Source organism: Rattus norvegicus, chromosome 15, assembly GCF_021556685.1.
Source record: "Rattus norvegicus strain SHRSP/BbbUtx chromosome 15, alternate assembly SHRSP_T2T, whole genome shotgun sequence".
Classification (NCBI taxonomy): Eukaryota; Metazoa; Chordata; class Mammalia; order Rodentia; family Muridae; genus Rattus; species Rattus norvegicus.
In genome coordinates, this window is record NC_141548.1 from 37,052,306 (window position 1) to 37,064,443 (window position 12,138).

General features: G+C 42.2%; 1 protein-coding gene across 12 annotated transcripts in view; it reads left to right on the forward strand.

Moving 5' to 3' along the window:
* Positions 1 to 1,376: 1,376 nt before the first annotated feature.
* The window catches only part of Rcbtb1 (RCC1 and BTB domain containing protein 1), a 47,477-nt gene continuing 36,715 nt past the window's right edge, over positions 1,377 to 12,138 (forward strand). For 5 of the 12 annotated variants that reach the window (XM_087586120.1, XM_087586125.1, XM_087586118.1 and 2 more), the window contains exons 1-2: positions 1,377 to 1,691; positions 5,636 to 5,708. The gene's annotated coding sequence lies outside the window, so the exon portion shown is untranslated. The remainder of the gene's footprint in view (positions 1,692 to 5,635; positions 5,709 to 12,138) is intronic. The other 7 variants (XM_087586119.1, XM_087586124.1, XM_087586121.1 and 4 more) reach the window with 2 other exon arrangements.

Here is a 12,138-nt window from a genome sequence, read left to right on the forward strand (position 1 = left end):
CCTATGTCCCCACAATTTTCCATTTCTATCCTCCCTCAAGTCTCCCAAATTTCCATTCTTCTGGTGGAGCTACTCCATTGGCTGATAGTGAGAATCTAGCCAGCTGTGAGTTACTGTAGTAAGACCATACAGATCTGATATGAAGAGTTCATAATGTGTGAGATCAGGTGACAATACTTAATCTTAGAGGAAATGCACAGTATTACATTTCCCTGCATGGTGAAATCCCTGTTTTGAGTATGTAGTGTTAGGGAAACTAGAGAAGTTGCAGCTGAGGCTACCTGAATAAACAATGACTGAAGATAATGAATCTGCAGGAAGAGTAGGTGGTGTCTGACGACAATTTTGAAAGATGAGAGGAGACCGATGAATATTATGGGAAATGTTAGAAAAAGAAACAGAGCCAGAGTCATTACATTAGTTAAAAAAAAAAACAAAAACAAAAACAAAAACAGATTTTACTCAGGGACAAGTACAATAGGGAAAGAGACCTTAGAGTATAAAATAGGGCTCAATTACTATATTGCAACCATTTCTAAGTAAAATCTGTTTTTAATCTCTTCCTCCTTGTTTTTCAAGAAAGGAGATGGTGATTCCGAACATTTGAGATCAAGGCAAAAGAATGAAAAGTCCAGGGAGGTCTACAGCAATTTAAGGAAGAAAAAATGTAATCTACCGAAAGTACTCAAGAGAAACAAGAATTCTCTATGGGAGAAAGCCACGTTGTAGTCGGGGAAAATAAAGGCTGACGGTAGGGTTTTTGTAGGACCAAATCTGTTTAGTGGTAAACAGAAAACAAAGGATTTTGCATTTACCACTGGGGAAAAGGTGAGTCTGAACAAGGTTGCTTGGATGCTGGGTGCCAGGAAGTATAGACTTTGGTCTCTAGTGCCAAATGGGAGAGCCTAGGGCAGTAGGGGTTCCTACAACTCATTAAGTGTTCTTCTGATAAACGCATGAAGCACAAAGCAGTCGCTCCCTTCCGGACCTCCGTTTACCCGCATAGCACAAGCACAGCTCCGGGGCAGATAGTCAGCGTTCAGGAGCCTTGTCTCGGTCGGCTTAACGCAGGTGTCCAGGCCTTCCTCAGACCGTGCAGGGAGACACGTGCGCTGACAAACAGCGGCCTGGAGAGGGCGGGGTGAGAGGAAGGCCAAGCTCCGCTACCATCCTGGGACGCCTTCGCCTTCCCGCGCTCTCCGGAGACCCACGCGACCCGGCGCTGCATCGGCGGCCCGGCCTACAACAAAACCGGAGCAGGAGCCTGAGGAGACGGAGGGCGCGCGCAGCTCCGGTGCCACGTGACGCGACCCGCCCACGTGACCGGTGGCCCTGGCGCTAGCGCTCGCACCGGGGCTGTGGGGGAGGAGCCCATTAAGGCGGCGGCGCTGAGGGCTCAGGGCCTGGCCCGGAGGCCTGACAGGTAGAGCGCTGCAGGGCGGAGGTGCGGCGAGCCGGGGAGCCGGGCGGGGCCTTGCTTGGCCGCTGCGAAGTCCGCGCCCTCCCGAGGGCCGTGCGCACCAGGCGCGTTCGCGACCCTTCGGCGACGCGCACTCTGCACCCCCGGCGTTCTGTCCTGCGGGAACTTCACCCAGGTGTGCGGCGGCGAGCTGAGTAAATGGCGTTGCCCGCGGCCTGCCTCTGAGGAAACTCGCTGCCGGTCCCACTGGAGAGGAACACCAAGCACGCAGGTTAGCGGTGGGCAGCTGACGGCTGCAGAGCGTAGAAGCGGAGGGTTGCAGTTTGAAAAGACAATAAATGTTGCTTTTAAAAACATTCGTAGTCCCCCTTGCCTTTGCCCTGTTTCTACGAGGATTGAAGCTCGTGGTGGGCAAAAATCGGAGTTTCTGGGACTGGCGTGCTCTGTAGCGGGGGTAGCATCAAAAGCAAGAAATGCCGGCGGGCAGGAGATGATGCTTGGACCCTGACGGGAGTTTAGAGTCGTTTAAATTCTGGCTTCAGTTAAAATCACAACAGTATGTAGGTTCTCTTCATATGGGGCCTGGGTTTATTCCATTGTGTGAGCACCAGTGACTTTGCTAGTACTTCTGGGCGGGCTTTTTTTTTTTTTCCCCCTTTCTTTCCCCCTCTTTGTGCCTATCGAAGAGGAAGTGATGTGTTCATCTTTGAAGTGTTTCTTGTGTGATTTTTAAGTCTTATGATCCAAAGGGTTAAGTTCCACGAATCTCAGAAAACATACAGAAAGCCAAAGCTGTGAAGCTTGTAGCTTAAAACTTGTCTTCTAAGGTTTTAAATGGAGGACCTGTGTGTTCCAGGAGCTGGGAAGTCTGGGATCTTTATCTGAGAATCATGCAATTGAATGGTTCTTTCTGTGTCTTGGTACTTAAAAAGAAGCATAAGAAACAGAGGTTGGGCCTTTTATGAATCTAGAGGCCAGACAAGACATTGAGATACACTTTCTTTCTTAATAAGATCTATAGTTAAAATTTTAAAACATTTTATTATCTTGCATGTTTCCAGTAATGTGATGAAAACTGCTGGACTACATTAAACTAGAATAGATTTCCTAACATATCAGTTAATAATTATCTACTATGTATTTGGCTCACAATGTGGACTCAGAATTTAAAGTTATCCAACATATCTAGGCCACAATATACAGTTTATAAGAAGTCTACAGAGTGAGTTCCTGGACAGTCAGAACTATACAGAGGAGCCCTGTCTTGATAACAAACAAAACATTTACAGGCAAATGAAGAAAACTTTAGAAAATATAAATAAATATTAAGAAAAAATGTATACGATCTGTAATTTTATTATCTAGAGAAAACGTTTTGTATTTTAGGGTGTGAGTTCTATTTACTTTGGAAATTTGAGAAGCTCCAGCGTTCACTTAGTAAAATTTCAGATTGTAAGAGAAAGCCACTAACAAGAGTTTGGGCATTGAAGCTACCAAAGTCTACCTGATTCTAGAGTTTAGATAGTGAATAGCAGTTCAAGTAACTGTCTACTTTTGTCTTTTGGTGGTAGTACATACACTTTATCATACTCATGTACTGGAGTTCATTCTGGAAGGTCTTTTCTGAATCCTCTGAAGGTGTTAGGAAAGTCTGTAGTTTGCAAACATGAATGTTTCAAGTGTCCAGCTGTTAACTGGAATAACTTTCTCATACATGAGAAAAAATAAATTGTGGGGACAGAGTCCCAGGATTGAGACCTGAGCACAAACTAGACATGTCAATATGTCTAGTAGCATGCTTTGATGACAAGCCTTTAAATCTTATAATCACAAAGAAATATACAGTGAAGATTGTGTAACTGGCTAAATACATAACTAACTTTCTTCCGTGTCTTTGATTATTACTGATGTGATTATGTTACTGGTTTTAAGTTAACACTTTGTGATGTTATCTAAATGATGAATGTGCTGTGTTCTCCCCCGGGTAGTTTGTCCTTTGATGAAGTTAGCATCATGCTTATAGTTTTTAGGACATGTTAGATTTTCCTTAAGCACCTATGGGAGAAGGAATCTTAAGCAAACTGTCATTTCTTATGTGTTTGTCACGTCAGAAATGGACAAACAAACGTTAGCTTTCCTAGGAATTCTCTGAGCAGCTTCTTGTTTACTTCAGACCACAGCTTAAAAACAACAGAAAGACCTCTTTCCTGGAGGAGGGAATTCTGAGGTCTGCATGTCCCTCCAGACTGTAGAATCTAGACCACGGTGTTCAACTTCTGGGCTCTGTCTTGCCGTTTTTTGTCTTGTTTGTTTCTTTGTTTTTAGGACAAGATCTCACTATGTAGCCTTGGCTGCCCTAGAACTGGCTATGTAGACCAGTTTAGCCTTGAACTCATACAGATCCTCTTGCCTAAAAGTATCCCTGGTCATAGTCCACATCACGGAATATGTTCTCTCCTGCTAATCCTATAGCCACTCGGGTGGTTTGTTTCCCAACCAGAGCACATGATTTCAGTATCATCTTTTAACATAATAATGAACTGTCAGAGTCTCTGTCCTAAAATTGCCAGAAACTTCTGGACAGTGAAATAAAAGTGGCCTCTTGGGTGACAGGGCTGAAGAAATGCTTCCAGGGCCATTACCGTAGGTCGTATTTCAAGTGAAATAATTTCTGTCTCTTGGGAGAGGACAGCTCTAGGACCTTCCACTCTCATCTTAAACAATGAATTTGATACATCAAGGTTGGGAAATTCTAGGACAGTAGTCAGGCTGTCTATAAATGAAGCTGGAAGACTGACCTCTATACAGGTGGCCTTAGTTAGCCATGTCTGATGAAGAGAGAATTCAGTGCTTGTCCCAGTTCAGAGCTTACTATCCCTTTTCCTTTCCCAGTTCTGTAAGTTGTGGTAGCAGTTGGGACAGTGATAGAATTAGTGACTCAGCAAATGCTTGAAACTGTATTGTATTTGTAGCCCTTCCAGCACTGAATGAGTGAAGAAGCTATGAAGGGTGTTCCTAGTCTAGAAGATCTGAAGCTGAGCTGTCTTAGAGACTAGTCTGGACCTGCAAGCTGTAATGCCAGGCTAATTGGGAGAGTGAGCAGCATCTCAGCATCCAGAAGCCCACCAGAGTGGGTATGGGAGGAGTTGCCACAGGTAGCAATTGGCTCCATGGTGAGCCAGAGGATTTCTTGATCTACTGTTGCAACATAATGGATGGTAGTTGTAAAGTTGTACTCTAAAACGTTTGCCCCAAACCGTAGAACCCCTTTATTTGAAAGTTTTCCTAGAATACAGATACAGTGAACTACAAAATAGAACAGATGACTACGAATGGGTTCTTAGAGCACATTCCCATCATCCTGGTGTGGAGAAGGCTGATATGAAAGGAAGAAAGTTAAGGATTACCAGCTCTGGAAAGAATGAGGTGGTTTTTATTAAGCAAATGTTTATACTTTATTATTACTAGAACCCTGAGCATTTGAGCGCTAGAATTCCATATGACAGCTTTTCTGTGATAAATAATTTTCATATAATTGTCATTTTGCAGACAGCACATGGTTGTGTCACATGGCCTGTGGAGTTGCATGCTGTCTCCCATCCTTTGTGTAGCCCAGTATGGTTTTTGCGTTTAAGGTTTCCACCTGGTATCAGACCCCTATCAGGCCTTTGACCTTCAGAGGGCCGAGGCCATGACTATATTGCTCTTTACAGTGTTCCTGGCATCATTGGTATCTATGGCAATTGCAGAGGAATTAAGTTAGCTACACTATGAATTTGTTTCACATTATTATTTGGCTTTGCGTGTGTGTATGTGGGAGGTGTCTTAGACTTTATCAATAGCTCCTGAACTTCAAAAAGAGCTGAGCTGTGAGGCAGCTCCGCTTCTTAAACCAAGGACTAAAATCAGATCCCATCCAGTTTATAAAAGACATGGCTGTAGGGATCTTCAAGGTATATATAAGTGGCTAGTTCAACACAGTTTGAAGTTTAGAAGTCCTGTGTGTATCTGACACAGTAGCGTCTAATAACATAAGTGTGGTTGTAGCACAGAGGCTGGGGATGTTCAACCTCTGGAGCCCTGGCCCTCACCACCTACCTGTTTCATGCTAGAGCTGCAGACTCCTTCCCGCTCCCCAGACCGCAGCAGACTGCTTAGAACATTGGCGCTGTCCAGCTTTGAAGAGTTGCTTTCTGTATTTTCTTTTCCTTTCAGGTCAGCAGAAGAGCTGTTCAGAGGGAGAAAATCCTGTGGGTGACATCATTCCCTGTGTTCCAAATACATTCTGGTTAGTCTGGGCGGGGAGCCCTGAGTCTATTAAAGACATAGACTTATAGGTCAGCTGTAAATTCTTAATATTTTATAATATCAAGACTATTATTTCATCAAAACAAACTTTCTTGTACTATTGACCTCCATTTCCTGACTTTTTAAACTCTGTAAACATTTTCAAGAATGGTTTTTGCCAAGTCAACAAAATACAAATTTCTGCATCTCATCTTAACCTTGGTTCCTGGGGGAAAGTAAAAGAAACAGGCTTCTAAGAGGCCTCAGAAGAGTCACTGCTTCTTCAGCCATCAGTTCTAAATTTGGAAGGTCTGCATGTGTATTCTCTGAATGTACCTTTGAGAGTATACAATAATCTTTCCACCATATGCCACAGGCTCTCTGAGAAATAGCACCGTAGCTGGGAAAAGCCATGCTGGAGAGTGGGTTATTGATCTGCAGTGCTAATGGGCAGAGACGATGCAAGGCCTTAGAATACAGATACAGTGAACAGTCTTAGTGGCTGAAAGATGTTCTGACTTCTGCCTCTGCCAGACATTTCTCTGTTCTTCCCATTGCTTATTATCTCCAGAAACCAAACGCATAACAAAAACCCAATGATTTGGGCTGAATGTGTTAATTCTGTTGGTGAGAAAGCATTTCCTAGAGCAGAGTATGATCCTGTTGGTCAGTGAACCTGTTGCTGGGAGGTGGAAATAGGTGGATCCTGCAGGCTTGCTCCACACAGTGTAGAAAGTCAGTGAATTCCAAGTTCAGTGAGAGACAATCTCAGAAAATAAGACAGAGGAAGATACCTGAGCTTGACCCCTGGCCTCCACTCGCACATATATTTATATACTTACTTAATTGCCTACCTTAATAAGTAGGTTAATATTTTTATAATTATATGATTACATACACAATAGCCCATGCTGATAGCAAATCTGTTGATACTCATGTTTCCTGTTTGGACCAGCCTAACTAATACTGCTCTTTATATGATAAACAATGATATTGTTAGCCAGGCCTTCTTCCTGACTGATCATGTTAACGCTGGCTTTCATGTACTCAAGAATCCCCCACAGCACCTTCTTACATGTTGAATATGAATTACAGAGTTTTAGAGCTGGAACAGATTTTTGGGAAATCAAGGCTCAGAACAGATAAAAACATAGCACACTGACTAGCTAAAAGTAAATGTGGGCCTGAAGCACCGGACTCACTTAGGATGCTGTCCCTGCTGCTATGCCAAGATAGTACTGTGTCTTGTGTGTTGAAGGGCTGTGCCTGTAGAGCTGTCTAAGCAGGTTCTCACACCGACTCTCAAACTGTCAGCCTTCCAATAAATTGCCTTGTAAAGTAAAGCTTCACCTAATTTAGCCACATTCAAACTCAGCTCATAAAATTAACCCTCATTTACAAGGTGAGCTTGATCTTGAAGGAAATTACCAAGCCCTGAGGGCAGAGTTACTTGTCAGAGTAATTGTACCATTGAAAGTTGTATGGCTTTTAATATCACTGTGTTTTAAATCAATCTCTAACTCTACTTAACATACCTGCTCTCTCTCTCTCTCTCTCTCTCTCTCTCTCTCTCTCTCTCTCTCTCTCTCTGTGTGTGTGTGTGTGTGTGTGTGTGTGTGTGTGTGTATGCTCATGCACGCCTTTCTGTGTCTGCCTGCCTGCCTGCCTGCCTGCCTGCCTGCCTGCCTGTCTGTCTCAGGTATCCATCCCAGGCTAGTCTCAAAATCATTGCATAGGCAAGGATGATTTTGAATTTGTGGTTCTGCCTCCATTTCTATAGTGTAGGTATTACAGGACTGAACTTAGGGCTTTGTACATGGTTAGAAAATACTGTATCAACTGAGCTACAGCCCTCAGCCCATTATGAATCTTACATTTAAATCTTTTTAAATTACATTTTTATTTATTTTGTGTGTTGCTTTATTGTATGTTGATGTGAATGTGCTATGGTGTGGACAGCATAGGACAGTTCTGGAAATTGGTTCTGTCCTTCTACCATTTGGGTCTTATAAGTTAAGTTCAGGTTCTCAGGCTTGGCAAGAGATGACCAATTTTGACCAGTCGTTGGTCACTTTTGCTGGCCTTGGATCATATGTGAATGCTATGTTATAAATTTGAATGATAAATTTGAATGATAAATTTGAATTCTGTATGGCTTGTGCTATGAAAAGAAAGACGCCTCTAAATTTTCTCGGAGCAGCAGCCTGCTTAGCACCGTTTACATCATCCATGGCTTCTGCCCCATCTGCTCTGTAAGAGGTGCAGACCTGACATTCGGGACATTTCTTATTTCTACTTCCTCCTCCTCCCCTCACCTCTTTGTTGCTGCCCTTTGAGCTACTCTGACCCTACTTATAAATGACAGGTAAACTGACTCTGCTCTACATTTATGGTGAGTTATAAAGGAATTTGAAATAGTTGTCAATGGTAAATAGTTATTGGACCTGAACCCCCAGCTATTTCATTTTTTGAAATCTATGTATAACATAGGAAATTTCAGTATTTTCAGACATTTAAACAGTACTCTCAGTGTTCCAGAATAAAGCAGCAAATTACTTAAATGACCCTAGTAAGGGGCACTGTTACATTAGCGAAATGGACTTCCTTAGAACTGGTGAAGGGCAGGAGCTCTCCTAGGGCTAAGCGGGAGCAGTTGCCATTAAAAAGAAATGATTAAAGCTTCCATTTGTGTTTTGTTCTTTTTTTTTTTTTTTTAATTAACTTGAGTATTTCTTATATACATTTCGAGTGTTATTCCCTTTCCCGGTTTCCGGGCAAACATCCCCCTCCCCCTCCCCTTCCTTATGGGTGTTCCCCTCCCCACCCTCCCCCCATTGCCGCCCTCCCCCCACCAGTCTAGTTCACTGGGGGTTCAGTCTTAGCAGGACCCAGTGCTTCCCCTTCCACTGGTGCTCTTACTAGGATATTCATTGCTACCTATGAGGTCAGAGTCCAGGGTCAGTCCATGTATAGTCTTTAGGTAGTGGCTTAGTCCCTGGAAGCTCTGGTTGCTTGGCATTGTTGTACATATGGGGTCTTGAGCCCCTTCAAGCTCTTCCAGTTCTTTCTCTGATTCCTTCAACGGGGGTCCTATTCTCAGTTCAGTGGTTTGCTGCTGGCATTCGCCTCTGTATTTGCTGTATTCTGGCTGTGTCTCTCAGGAGCGATCTACATCCTGCTCCTGTCGGTCTGCACTTCTTTGCTTCATCCATATTGTCTAATTGGGTGGCTGTATATGTATGGGCTACATGTGGGACAGGCTCTGAATGGGTGTTCCTTCAGTCTCTGTTTTAATCTTTGCCTCTCTATTCCCTGCCAAGGGTATTCTTGTTCCCCTTTTAAAGAAGGAGTGAAGCATTCACATTTTGATCATCCGTCTTGAGTTTCATTTGTTCTAGGCATCTAGGATAATTCAAGCATTTTGGCTAATAGCCACTTATCAATGAGTGCATACCATGTATGTCTTTCTGTGATTGGGTTAGCTCACTCAGGATGATATTTTCCAGTTCCAACCATTTGCCTACGAATTTCATAAAGTCATTGTTTTTGATAGCTGAGTAATATTCCATTGTGTAGATGTACCACATTTTCTGTATTCATTCCTCTGTTGAAGGGCATCTGGGTTCTTTCCAGCTTCTGGCTATTATAAATAAGGCTGTGATGAACATAGTGGAGCACGTGTCTTTTTTATATGTTGGGGCATCTTTTGGGTATATGCCCAAGAGAGGTATAGCTGGATCCTCAGGCATTTCAATGTCCAATTTTCTGAGGAACCTCCAGACTGATTTCCAGAATGGTTGTACCAGTCTGCAACACCACCAACAATGGAGGAGTGTTCCTCTTTCTCCGCATCCTCCCCAGCATTTGCTGTCACCTGAGTTTTTGATCTTAGCCATTCTCACTGGCATGAGGTGAAATCTCAGGGTTGTTTTGATTTGCATTTCCCTTATGACTAAAGATGTTGAACATTTCTTTAGGTGTTTCTCAGCCATTCGGCATTCCTCAGCTGTGAATTGTTTGTTTAGCTCTGAACCCCATTTTTTAATTGGGTTATTTGTCTCTCTGCGGTCTAACTTCTTGAGTTCTTTGTATATTTTGGATATAAGGCCTCTATCTGTTGTAGGATTGGTAAAGATCTTTTCCCAATCTGTTGGTTGCCGTTTTGTCCTAACCACAGTGTCCTTTGCCTTACAGAAGCTTTGCAGTTTTATGAGATCCCATTTGTCTATTCTTCATCTTAGAGATAAGCCATTGGTGTTTTCTTCAGGAAATTTTTTCCAGTGCCCATGTGTTCCAGATGCTTCCCTAGTTTTTCTTCTATTAGTTTGAGTGTGTCTGGTTTGATGTGGAGGTCCTTGATCCACTTGGACTTAACCTTTGTACAGGGTGATAAGCATGGATCGATCTGCATTCTTCTACATGTTGACCTCCAGTTGAACCAGCACCATTTGCTGAAAATGCTATCTTTTTTCCATTTGATGGTTTTGGCTCCTTTGTCAAAAATCAAGTGACCATAGGTGTGTGGGTTCATTTCTGGGTCTTCAATTCTATTCCATTGGTCTATCTGTCTGTCTCTGTACCAATACCATGCAGTTTTTATCACTATTGCTCTATAATACTGCTTGAGTTCAGGGATAGTAATTCCCCCTGAAGTCCTTTTATTGTTGAGGATAGCTTTAGCTATCCTGGGTTTTTTGTTATTCCAGATGAATTTGCAAATTGTTCTGTCTAACTCTTTGAAGAATTGGATTGGTATTTTGATGGGGATTGCATTGAATCTGTAGATTGCTTTTGGTAAAATGGCCATTTTTACTATATTAATCCTGCCAATCCATGAGCATGGGAGATCTTTCCATCTTCTGAGGTCTTCTTCAATTTCTTCCTTCAGTGTCTTGAAGTTCTTATTGTACAAATCTTTTACTTGCTTGGTTAAAGTCACACCGAGGTACTTTATATTATTTGGGTCTATTATGAAGGGTGTCGTTTCCCTAATTTCTTTCTCGGCTTGTTTCTCTTTTGTATAGAGGAAGGCAACTGATTTATTTGAGTTAATTTTATACCCAGCCACTTTGCTGAAGTTGTTTATCAGCTTTAGTAGTTCTCTGGTGGAACTTTTGGGATCCCTTAAATATACTATCATATCATCTGCAAATAGTGATATTTTGACTTCTTCTTTTCCGATCTGTATCCCCTTGACCTCCTTTTGTTGTCTGATTGCTCTGGATAGAACTTCAAGAACTATATTGAATAAGTAGGGAGAGAGTGGGCAGCCTTGTCTAGTCCCTGATTTTAGTGGGATTGCTTCAAGTTTCTCTCCATTTAGTTTAATGTTAGCAACTGGTTTGCTGTATATGGCTTTTACTATGTTTAGGTATGGGCCTTGAATTCCTATTCTTTCCAGGACTTTTATCATGAAGGGGTGTTGAATTTTGTCAAATGCTTTCTCAGCATCTAATGAAATGATCATGTGGTTTTGTTCTTTCAGTTTGTTTATATAATGGATCACGTTGATGGTTTTCCGTATATTAAACCATCCCTGCATGCCTGGGATGAAGCCTACTTGATCATGGTGGATGATTGTTTTGATGTGCTCTTGGATTCGGTTTGCCAGAATTTTATTGAGTATTTTTGCGTCGATATTCATAAGGGAAATTGGTCTGAAGTTCTCTTTCTTTGTTGGGTCTTTGTGTGGTTTAGGTATAAGAGTAATTGTGGCTTCATAGAAGGAGTTCGGTAGTGATCCATCTGTTTCAATTTTGTGGAATAGTTTGCATAATATTGGTATGAGGTCTTCTATGAAGGTCTGATAGAATTCTGCACTAAACCCGTCTGGACCTGGGCTCTTTTTGGTTGGGAAACCTTTAATGACTGCTTCTATTTCCTTAGGAGTTATGGGGTTGTTTAACTGGTTTATCTGTTCCTGATTTAACTTCGGTACCTGGTATCTGTCTAGGAAATTGTCCATTTCTTGCAGATTTTCAAGTTTTGTTGAATATCGGCTTTTATACTAAGATCTGATGATTTTTTTTTAAATTATTTGACTTTTCTCACTTTAATTCTTTTTTTTTTTTTTTTTCGGAGCTGGGGACCGAACCCAGGGCCTTGCGCTTCCTAGGTAAGCGCTCTACCACTGAGCTAAATCCCCAGCCCCCTGATGATTTTTTTAATTTCCTCTGAATCTGTAGTTATGTCTCCCTTTTCATTTCTGATTTTGTTAATTTGGACACCCTCTCTGTGTCCGCTCGTTAGTCTGGCTAAGGGTTTATCTATCTTGTTGATTTTCTCAAAGAACCAACCTTTGGTTCTGTTGATTCTTTCTATAGTCCTTTTTGTTTCTACTTGGTTGATTTCAGCTCTGAGTTTGATTATTTCCTGCCTTCTACTCCTCCTGGGTGTATTTGCTTCTTTTTGTTCTAGAGCTTTTAGGTGTG